The sequence below is a fragment of the Pelodiscus sinensis genome, chromosome 20 (genome assembly GCF_049634645.1).
Source record: "Pelodiscus sinensis isolate JC-2024 chromosome 20, ASM4963464v1, whole genome shotgun sequence".
In the NCBI taxonomy this organism is placed as follows: domain Eukaryota; kingdom Metazoa; phylum Chordata; order Testudines; family Trionychidae; genus Pelodiscus; species Pelodiscus sinensis.
This window is the reverse complement of record NC_134730.1, coordinates 21,639,106-21,649,954: the sequence shown is the minus strand read 5'-3', so window position 1 is coordinate 21,649,954 and position 10,849 is coordinate 21,639,106. Positions and strand designations below refer to the sequence as shown.

Sequence of the window (10,849 nt, the reverse complement as noted above, 5' to 3'; positions counted from 1 at the left end):
AACAGCCACGTGATGCTTCTGTTTTGCAAAAGTATTGTAAAGCAAAAGCCCTCTCAGGTAGGGGGTCTCAAACTCAATTTACTTTAGGGCCAGAGCCAGTCCTCAAATCCTCCTAGTGGTCTAGCAGACACCCCCGATCTGGCACGGTGTCTCAGTGCACCCCCTCCATGTCCCTTGACCCTGCTTGCCATACCTGGGTGATTTACCACCCCCACCCCCTGAGGCCCACCGCTGCCACCATCGGCATTGCCACAGGTCTGGAGAAGCTTCTGGTGGAGAAGAGCAGAGGCTACTGCATCTCTGTGCTTCCATGCGACTCCTGCTGCCACGGTGAGCGCAGAGAGGTCCAACTTCTGCTACCTTGTGCCAGGCCCTGAGGCCACTTCCCTCTGGGGAGAGGGCTTGAGAGAAGGGATGCAAAGGGAGGGAGAGGGCAGAGCAGGTGTGGGAAGAGGTGATGTGGAGGCAGAGCAGGGGCTGGGCTTCTACCCTTTTAAAAAAAAAAAAAATTTCCCCCGTTTTCCAATGGAAAAAAAAAAGCAGGGTCGGCTTTAGGCCGATTCGCCCGATTCCCCCGAATCAGGCCCTGTGCCTAAAGCCAGAGGGCCCCGCACCCTAAACTTGGAATCATGCTGGAGGGCCGGGCACACTGCAGGAGGGGGCGTCGGCCTCAGAGGAGGAGCGCGGCGGCTTCTGTGCACTGCAGGAGGGGGGGTTGGCTGGAAGGCAGGACTCTGCCCTGTAGCTGGAGATATAAAGGGGCTGTGAGTTGTTTCTGTGTGTGCTGGTTTTTGGGGGTTTTTTTTTTGCTCAATCAAAATTTGTATGTGGTTTTTTTGGTCACCGCAAAAATGCCAGCTGCCGGGGCCCCGTCGAAACGGTTCGAATTGGGCCCTGCACTTCCTAAAACCGGCCCTGAAAAAAAGGGTTGTAAGTTCAAAAGTGAGAAAAAGTGGAAGGAGGAGGGAAAGTCTCTCTCACCTTCTACTTTTTTCCACTGGGCAAGTATGAAAGAAATGTTTTTTAAAAAGCTAAAGAGAGAAAGAGCATTAGAAATGTTACTTTCACTCCTTTAATGGTGTAAGCCCCTTGAAAATGGCCTGGGAAGAGAGCAGGGAACATTTAAAACAGTGGTCCCCAATGTGGTGCGTGGTGCTGGCCCTGGGTACATAGCACAGGGCCGGCGCCAGTCCCAGGCGCGCAGCACATGGGCGGCCCCGCCCCCGGGCACGCTGTACATGGGCGATGCCGACCCCAGGCACACGGCGTATGGGCAGTGCTGGCCCCTTGGCACGCAGCACAGGCGTGGCGCTGGCTCCTGGGCGTGCGGCACAGGAGTGGTGCCGCCCCTGGGAGTGCGGCACATGGGTGGTGGCGGAACTGAGCACGCGGAGCATGTGCGGCCCTGCCCCCTGGCGGGTGTGTGGCCCCGCCCCCGGGTGCCGAGCACGTGAGTGGCCCCACCCCCGGGTGCCCGGCAGCCCCAAAAGGTTGGGGTCCACTAATTAAAAAACATCCAGGAATGAGGAATTTCTGACTGCTTTGAGGCTAGGAGAATTTTTTTAATTATTACGATTTGGTACACGTTTTTGAAAGGAAACATGTCAAAACCATTTTGTCACGCTATGTTTTCATTATTCCACAACAGCTGATTGTTTTGACCAAAATTCCCTGTGCAGAACATTTCATCCAGGGCCTCTTATTCCAGGTGCTTGCCTCAGCATTTCTGATAAGGCCTACTGGTCTGAGCACGCACCTTCTCGGTGCCAGGAAATTCCCATCGAGCCATGGAGATGAAAGCTCCATTTAGACACCAAGCCCCCATTGATTTTGGTGGGAGTGAAGCACCTACCCTAGGGAGTTAACCTAACCTAGCAATAAGCTAAGCACTTCCGGGCCTCAGAGCATGGGTCAGCTGAATTCCACCAGAGTGAAGTTGGAGTCCCTCAGGGATAGGAAAGAGGCTGTTACCATTATATCTGTTTCCCCACCTCCGTAATGGGGCAGTAATTGCACCGATTTTTGTGAGGCTGCGTTAATATTTGTCTAGGACTTTGATTCAGGAAAGTGCTAAGTGTTACGTAGTGTAATTGTTATAGAGTGTTGGGACTGAGCAGCATGAGGTGCATTTTGGCGCTAAAATGAAGGATAATCCTTGTTTTGAGGGACACTGACAGCTGCCACTGAATAACGGTGATCCTACCAAATGACATCAACATTTCACGCCGCTCCTTGTCTCCCTTCTGAACACCACCCCGGAGAAAGCAAGAGCAGTTTTTTAGAAAGAGGGCACATGCCAGACAAGAGGGAAAGGAATCACTTTAGATAACTCATAAGAAAAACATGGTACAGTCCAAACTCAGGTGTCTAAACCCCGGCAGAGAAATGGATCAGTCTGGGCAAAAGATTTAGGGCGAGTGAGGTAATTTCCATTGTAGACACTGCAGCAGGGTCAGACCCACTCCTGGGTCCCAGACCCCTGCTCTGTCCACAGCCCTGCAGTCTCACTTGCCCTTTCCAGCATTTTGGGGTTCTGCCCCTTGGCTAAACAGGTATTGGGGCAGACACCCTGGTCAGCCTGGGCTGAATAACCAGTCCTCCTCTGTCACTGGCGGGCTTCTCAGGCTGCTGGGGGAAGGGAGCCCAAAAACTCCCTGTGAGAACCCCTCACTTTCCGCGTCTATTCTGACAGAGTTGACGTTCTGCTTTTCAGCTTCTCTGTCTCTTCCCTCCTCCTCCTCCTCCAAATTCCTCTTCCTCCCTCCCCCCACAAGGAAGGTTTTTAAAGAGGTCTGGTGGCAGCCTGAAGTCAGCTCGCCAGGCCCTTCATCAATTTATAGCCGCCCTGTCTCAGCTGCCCCTGATTAGCCAGGGCTGTTTCTGTTTTTCAGAGCTGCCTTTCTCCCCTTCCATCAAGCCCTTTAACCTGCCTCTTCACAACACCCAGCAGAGAACAAATGAGTGTTTGGACACCTGCCGTTTGGTTGCATGGTGCTGGAACCTTAGAATCTCGTCTTCCATTCTGAGTTCCGCTGGGTAACGTCGAGTGCCTGTAGCAAAGACTCACACCTGTCTTGCAGGAGAGGTGAAACGCCCCTCGGTCTCCTGAAAAGGCCTGTTGGCTGTCCTCTTCCAAGCTCACACGTTTATTCACCACCATCTTGTAACTGTTCTTGGGTGAAAAAGTGTCTTTAGATTACTAAGTCAGACACAACTTGCCCAATGGTCATGTCATTGTACATTTCCACCAGCCCAACATAGGAAGCCATGTGTGCTGAAGAAAGAGCAGAACCCTTGGGGTGGGGGGGGGGGGGAGCAGTTCCCTTAATGACAGGCCCTGGTGATTGTGTGATAATTAACCAAGAGCCTGATCCAAAGCTTAATGAGGTCAGTAGAGCCTATGGGGTTCAGATTGGATCCAAAGCAAACACAAAATGGGTTAGCCTCTTTTGTGCCCACTTTGCACAGGTGTAAATGCCAAAATGCAGTGGCTATTAGCCAGGATGGGCAAGGACGGTGTCGCTAACCTCTGTTTGTCAGAAGCTGGGAATAAGCAACTGGGGACGGTTCACTCGATGACTCCCTGCTCAGTTCCCTCCCTCTGGGGCATCTGGCATTGGCTACTGGGCTAGATGGATCTTTGGTCTGACCCGGTAGGACCATTCTTATGTTTTTAATACAAGATGGTGAAGAATTAGACCCGTCACCCAGTAAATTAAAAAAGCAAAGCTAGATCCCTTTTCTAAACCTCTCGAAGCTTTATTTTCTATCCACTCCCTCTTAAGGGACTTATTCATAATTTATTATTTACACATATTACCTGCAATGCTGAGACTGAAGCGTGTGTATGGCTTCATTTTTCTTTTCTCAGCTCTTAATAATCATTGCCGAGGGACTTCTCCATTAATTCAGTTGTTGGTATTCGCCATGGGAAACAGCAGCTCTTAGTACAAGTCTCTTCTTTTATCTCCAAACCTCCCTGCCAGGGATGTAGGCATGTGCTGCAAGAAAAGTTAATAAAAGCAATTAGCCTCTATGCAGAGAAAACAAAGTCTACAGTTGGCAGGATGGAAGGAAAAGGGACGTTGACCAATCTGAGTTTTCATTCTCTCAGCTGAGCTAGTGGCAGGAATTCACCCACGGATATTATTACATAAGAACAGCCGTACTGGGTCAGACCAAAGGTCCATCTAGCCCAGGAGCCTGTCTGCCGACAGTGACCAATGCCAGATGCCCCAGAGAGCGTATTATTTATGCAGCATGAAAATGTGCAGAGTGTTAGTACTGGAAGGCAATCATCATCATCGAGAGAGAGAGAGAGAGAGAAGAGGGAATCCCTGAACTAAAGAATTCACTTATTAACAGCATGGACAAGCACGATGCAAACAGAGCAGGAGCAAAATAATGTGCACCCACCTATAGGATGTTCAAAAATGGTGACTTAGGAGCAAGTGAATTGATCTTAACACAAGAAAATATCGAGTTTTGGTCCTGGCTAAGCTACAGACTCACTGAATGGCCTCGCCTTTAGGCCTACCTCACCAAAAAAACCCTCCTTTTGTTACACTATGAAATGTTTCCCCAGAGTGTTGTGCACACTCTCCCTGGATTGAATCTAGGATTGAACAAAGACTGTGAATGGCTAGCCCACTACAAAAGCAGTTTCTCCTCTCTTGGTGTTCACACCTTCACATCAGCTGCTAGAAGAGGGCCTCACCCTCCCTGCTGAACTGACCTTGTTATCTCTGGCCTTCCTCTTGATTGCTACTCCCTTCTTTTCATGGGCCTGTATATTTATACCTGCCTCTGGAATTTCCACTACGTGTAGCTAACGAAGTGGGTCTTTGCCCACGAAAGCTTATGCTCCAATAAATCTATAAAGTGCCACAGGACTCCTCGTTGCTTATGCAGATTCAGACTAACATGGCTACTCCGCTGATACTACTCTCCCCGGGTACTTCTAACATCCTTATTAATCCAGGTCCTAGTTCACTAAAATGTGGCTAGTGCTCTGAAATTACAAAGCAAGGGCAAAGTGGAAGTGGAACAGATTGACGCACGAGCATGTTTATACATTTTTAGGCAAGGACAAGGTTTTAGGCAAAGGTTTGGAGAGCTGAATCTTTTATTTTTAAGTGGCATGTGATGTGAATTCAGTGTGCAGAAAAGGTGCCATACAAGCAGCCCTGAAGAATAAAGACTGCTTAGCTACTAGCGAGCGAGGTTCTTGGAATAATGTTTCCCACCGAAGTATCTGAGCAGCTCCCAAACTCAAAAAGATCTCGGTGACCTAATTTATCGCCTCATTTCTCAAGGCAGTCAGCACTTACATGCACATGGCACACACACACGGAAAACTTACGTATACCCTCTCCTTCCATCCATCTTCTCCCCTCTTTTCCTACTATGGCTCTTGATTCTAGCTGTCGCCTCTTGGTCCTGCTCTCTTTGCTGACTTTAGTTGCAGTGGTGGGAATGCTAAACCACGCTGAGTTTCATACCAAGTTCTGCAGGCTGTGGGATTGATGGTCATCAATGGCAGATATAGGGTAGGGCGAGCGGGGCGGCTGCCCCGGGCCCCGTGCTTCAATAGGCCCCGCGTACACGCTACTATCTGTTGGCTGTGGCCATGGCACATACTTGAAATTGTGCTGCCCTGGGCCCTGCAAAACTCTCATCTGCCCCTGCTGGTCATTCTGATCTGCCCAGTTCCCAGGTCTTGGTATTGTGGCTGAGAAAGCCCCACCTGCTGGTCTTACAAGTTTTATAGTTCCTGGGGAGCGTGGCTTGAGAGAGGGGACGTCACTGCCAAGCGGGAGGCGCTCTCAAAGGTTCTTAGAGACAGATCCCGGGAGGATCTAGCTTAACACTGAGTCCTTGAATTCGACCTAGCGCTCTGCAGGGACTGATCCAGAGGATGGCGGAAGCGGGAGGTTCCCTGATCCAGATGCTGGTACTAAACTGGCATGTCGAACCCCGAATTAGGAAACCAGCTCAGATTTATACCAAGGGAGAGCTGTAAAATGGGGAGCGGAGCCAATAATGGGGGTGGGAGGAGGGTGTCAGCCGCTGCAATTTGAGATGTCAGGCTATTTTTAAAAGAGAGGCCGTTGCAATGACAAACGGAGCTCAGCTGCACGGTACTCGCATTGCAAAGGGATCTGATTTTTATGCCCTCTACCCCCTCCGCCTCCTTTCCCATTATTCAAAAAGGCCACATGACAAGGAAGTCCCAGCAGAACCCTGTAACGCTGAAGGAAATGAGAAAAGGGAAACGGAGCCCAGCTGCACGTGCAATACGCCCAGAGGTTCTCCCAAAGGGCCCCAGAACACATCAACCGCCTGCTGCTATTGACCAGGAGGCGCCAGTGGGTGAAACAAAAGTAAAAGCAAGTCACTGAAATGCCGGGAGATTTGCAACACACGATCTCCCATTGGAGAACCCACTTTGACCAGCTCCCTCGGTGGCAGGGCAGGACTGTTTCTTACAGCGGTTTGGCAACACTTCAACCCACCTCAGCCAACACCCCGCTCTTGCCAACACCCCGCTGAACAATAACGACCTGCTAGTGTGACTACTTCCCACTGTGCACGGCTGTGAGGTCACAATCAAGTTCAGGGTGATGAGCCGCTTTGGACTCGGGTAGGGATTTTTGTTGTAAGTGGAAGATGCCCCATGTCCGATGGCGCTGGCAAGTAGATATGCAATATGCCCATCGCGAGCTCACCTGCTACAATGCTCTGCCCATCCACACGCCTGGAGGCTTTCTGCGGGAGCTGTGAGAGAAGGACGGTGACTGATTTCTCATATGAAATCGAAGTACAACGGCTCTTCCACAGCTGGGCAATTGTCTTCCATCTCTTGCAGCTCTCGCTGCCTTCCTTCGGCTTTTTGCTCACCCAGTGTTTCTCCAGTGAACACCCATTGGTAATTCAAGGGGTGTCACATAGGACAGTTGCTCAGGTTTGTTTGGGGGTGTTAATATCTGGGACTGAGAATGTAGGAACGGCCCCACTGGGTCAGACCAAAGGTCCATCTACCGCAGTATCCTGTCTTCTGACCCCAGCCAATGCCAGGTGCCCCAGACAGAATGAACCGAACAGGTAATCATCAAGTGATCCCTTCCCTGTCACCCATTCCCAGCTTCTGACAAACAGAGGCCAGGCCTCCATGTCGTGGAAGGGGGCGGGGCCTCTGGAGGAAAGGGAGGGGCCTCGGATGGAAGGGGTGGGGTAGGGTAGGCAGCCTTCAGTGTTGCCCAAAGAACACTGCACCTCCCCCAGCCAGCCCACAGAGCTTCCCAGGGCATGTAACACGGCACTCTGGTAGTGATTTAAAGGCCTGGGCTCCAGTTGCTGGTGCTGCTGCACTAACAGAAGTCGCGGCTGGGAGTCCTTGGCCTTTTTGTGTTACCAGGACCCAGGGCAGCTGTCTTCCTGGAATGAGGTTTAACAGGTAGTTCGAACTAGGGCTTTATTTTGAACTATCGGGTCCCTGCCACATGTAGATGCGGGCAGTTAGTCCAGACTTGTAAATTTCAAAAATGGAGACCGGCCGGAAAGATGCAAATCAAGCGTTGGATATTTAATTCCCGGGCTTGATTTGCAACTTTGAATGCCTTCATTAGCCTCCCTAGTTCGAACTAGGCGGCTAGTGTAGACATACCCTTATAGTGTTGGCCTTCACAGCATCTTCTGGCAAGGAATTCCAGAGGTTAACCATATGGTGTTTGAAGAAATACTTCCCTTTTTTCAATTTCATTTGGTGACTTTGATTCAGTCCCATCTAACCAGGCTAATGTGATGAAAGCTTCCCTCTCTTTCTTTCTCTTCCAAAGAAGTTTTTGTCAACGTGATAGTTTCACCATATCCCCGTGAAACTGCCAACCATCTCCATTAGAAACCCAGCATTTTGGACTCCTCTGTGAAAATGAACTCTCCAACTTTTCCCATTTAACAGTATCCCAAGCCTATCTTTACTTCCCTTTTCAGAAATCCTCCCCTTCACCCAATAGAAAGAAAGAAACTTACACAGGGCTACAATTCAATCCAATGCTTGTTGAATCCAACAGACAAGACCCTGCTGCACATATTGAATTACTGAGTTGAGAACCGCCCGTATTTTATGTCAAGCCGTCTAATGTGGTGCATATTTTTAGAGGTGCCATGAATTTTTTTCACCTTATGGGACTGCACAAGTCACCTGCCCTCATTTACAATTTTCCTAGGAAATCTGGTAACTTTTAAAAACAAACACCAAGGAAAACGAGTCAGAGGGTTGATACCGGGAGGACACGAATGTGTCTTGAGAAATGTGCAGATGCTGGCATGCTTTTTAAAGGAAATTCTTTTTTCTGTTCAGTCAGATATACGCTTAGTACGGCTCCTCGTGCCACTTACAATAGATACAGTGTAATACACCAAAAGCAGTGCTTACACAGATGCAAAAAGTGACTTAAAATACAGTGGAACGTGAGGGATTTGCAAGCAAACCAAGTTAAACAAAACAGCTGAATGTTTAGAAAGGACACACTTCAGCTCCCCTAAGAAACAGACAATAATACATCGGTCTATATAATTAAACAAAGAGAAACAAAATGTACTAAGTAGCAATGCTATCTAGAAAACACAGATGAAGTTTTTTTTAGATGGCCAGCTATTGTTAGTTCTTATTCCACACACAAGCACTTGTCTCAGGGACTGTATGTGATATGAGGGCCCCGTTCCGATGGTCTCTGCAGACAGGAATGGGGAGGATTGGGTGTTCCTGAGACAATCTCTCAATTAAAATATGGCCCACAGCATGAAAAGGTGTGAGAGCCCCCATGCGGAAGTATTAGCAATAGGGTTTCGCTGCATTTCGGCATACGGTCACAAGGTCCTTGGACAATACGATAAGATTTTTATTATATATAAAACCAATTTCCTCTACCCGTTTTGCAAATTCCCCTGCTCCCAGCCGTCTCCTGGCCCCCAGCCCACAATCCTCTTGGACTCTTCATACTCCTACAACATCCAGCTCTTTCTACTTCCTGTGGCCTGCCTTTAAAGACTTGGTTGAAATTAACTGCCCTGAACCCGGAACAACCTATGCGCACCTTATTCATGAACTCTGCATCCAATACATTCATAAAGTGGTCCAGCTTGTATTTGTATTGAACCGAAACGATCTGTTTGCCGGAGTCTGGAGTGGCATCTCATAATTGGGTCAATAACGGGAAATCTCTCTGGCAGCAAACTCAGACAGGATGAGGGCACCCACACAGCCCTTTTATACTAGCCCACCGTGAGCTCTTTAGGAGGGTCAGGAGATGTGGGCGGGGGGAGGGGTGCTCTTTGCCTTTCCCGCAGCCTTGCAATGTGATCCTGGATAAGTCACACAGACACACACCCGCCCTAAAATACGGCCCGTTCTCCCCTAGCCCCTTGAAATGTTGCAAGGCTTAATCCAGGAATCGGGGGCCGCTGACCCACTGAAAAAGCAATCGGGAGCCACACACAAATGAGAAGCAAAAACAAAACAAAACCAAAAACCCCAAACCCTCTCCGACGTGGCCGCTGACTGAGAAGGAGGTAGAGACTCCCCGACATTCGCCTCCCACACACCAGAGCCTGGGGGGGACCGGCTAGTAGATTTTGTGTGTTCCAGCCCCACGGTGGGGCGGCAAGCAGGCTGGAGTGCCAGCATGGTCTCCCCTATGCTGGGTGAGGGGCTGAGCTTTGGGGGCCGGATCCAGGCAAGCCAGGGGCTGCATCCAAACCCTGGGTGTTAGGTTCCCCACCCCTGGCTTAAACCATGTGTGCAAAGAACTTTCAGCACCTTGGTACGAAGACACTGGAGGGTGCAGTTTTTTGCCGCTAATAAAAGGAGGCTTCTACCCGTGCCAGTTTGCTTCGGATACCATTAAAAAGATCCAAAGGGTGTCTGTCTCCGCACGGACTTGGCCGCAGTCTTGCACTGGATGCTTTACCTGAGTCCAGGGGCATGCTCAGATCTGCCCGGCGGCTTCCAGCTGAAGTATCAGATGTCGGGACTGATACCCTTCAGCGCACAGCCCACAACGGCAACTAGAAAATAGTCAGCTGAGGAGTGTGAGTGTCGAGAGCAGGCCTTGTGCCAGTCATTCCTGTGGTATTTTAATTCAGTGCCAGCTTTTGGGACGCATGAGGCGTCAGGCCCAGAAGACTGGAGAGGCAGTCTTGGGCTATGTCTACACTCGCGACTTCTTGCGTGAGAAATATGCAAATGAGGCAAAGCGTGGACTATCGCTGAGCCTCATTTGCATACCTAATGAGCCGCCGTTTTTGCAGAAGAGACTCTTGCGCCAGAAGGAGCCATCTAGATGGCCCCTTCTTGCCAATTGTTTTCAGGAATAACGGCGTTGCGCAAGAGGGTTTTTCTTGCACAAGAAGGGGCAGTATAGACGGCTCCTTCTGGCGCAAGAGCCTCTTCTGCAAAAATGGTGGCTCATTCAGTATGCAAATGAGGCTCGGCGATAGTCCACACTTAGCCTCATTTGCATATTTCTCGCACAAGAAGCCACGAGCGTAGACGTAGCCTTGGAGTTTAACCGTAGCATTGCAGTGTGTTCTCCTGACAGCTTGCCAGCTACCCACCAGCACTTGCCTACCACCAAGAAGATAAGAACACCCACACTGGGTCAGACCAGACGTCTATCTAGCCCTGTCTCCTGTCTGCCAAGAGTGGCCAATGCCAGGGGCCCCAGAGGGAGTGAATAGAAACAGGGAATCAGCAAGTGATCCATCTCCTCATCCATTTCCAGCCCCTGACAAACAGAGGCCAGGGACACCCTGGTTGCATCTAGACTGGCATGATTTTGCGGAAATA

General features: G+C 49.9%; 1 long non-coding RNA gene across 5 annotated transcripts in view; it reads right to left on the bottom strand.

Annotated features, from left to right (window-relative positions):
- LOC142819127 (uncharacterized) overlaps window positions 1-10,268 on the bottom strand; it is a 98,178-nt gene extending 87,910 nt beyond the window's left edge. For 2 of the 5 annotated variants that reach the window (XR_012896909.1, XR_012896907.1), the window contains exons 1-3: window positions 6,448-10,268; window positions 3,821-4,001; window positions 3,070-3,172 (exon numbers count right to left, since the gene is read on the bottom strand). This is a non-coding gene — a long non-coding RNA (uncharacterized LOC142819127). Of the gene's footprint in view, window positions 1-2,832; window positions 3,173-3,820; window positions 4,002-6,447 lie in introns of those variants that run through there. The other 3 variants (XR_012896908.1, XR_012896906.1, XR_012896905.1) reach the window with 2 other exon arrangements.
- Window positions 10,269-10,849: the final 581 nt, after the last annotated feature.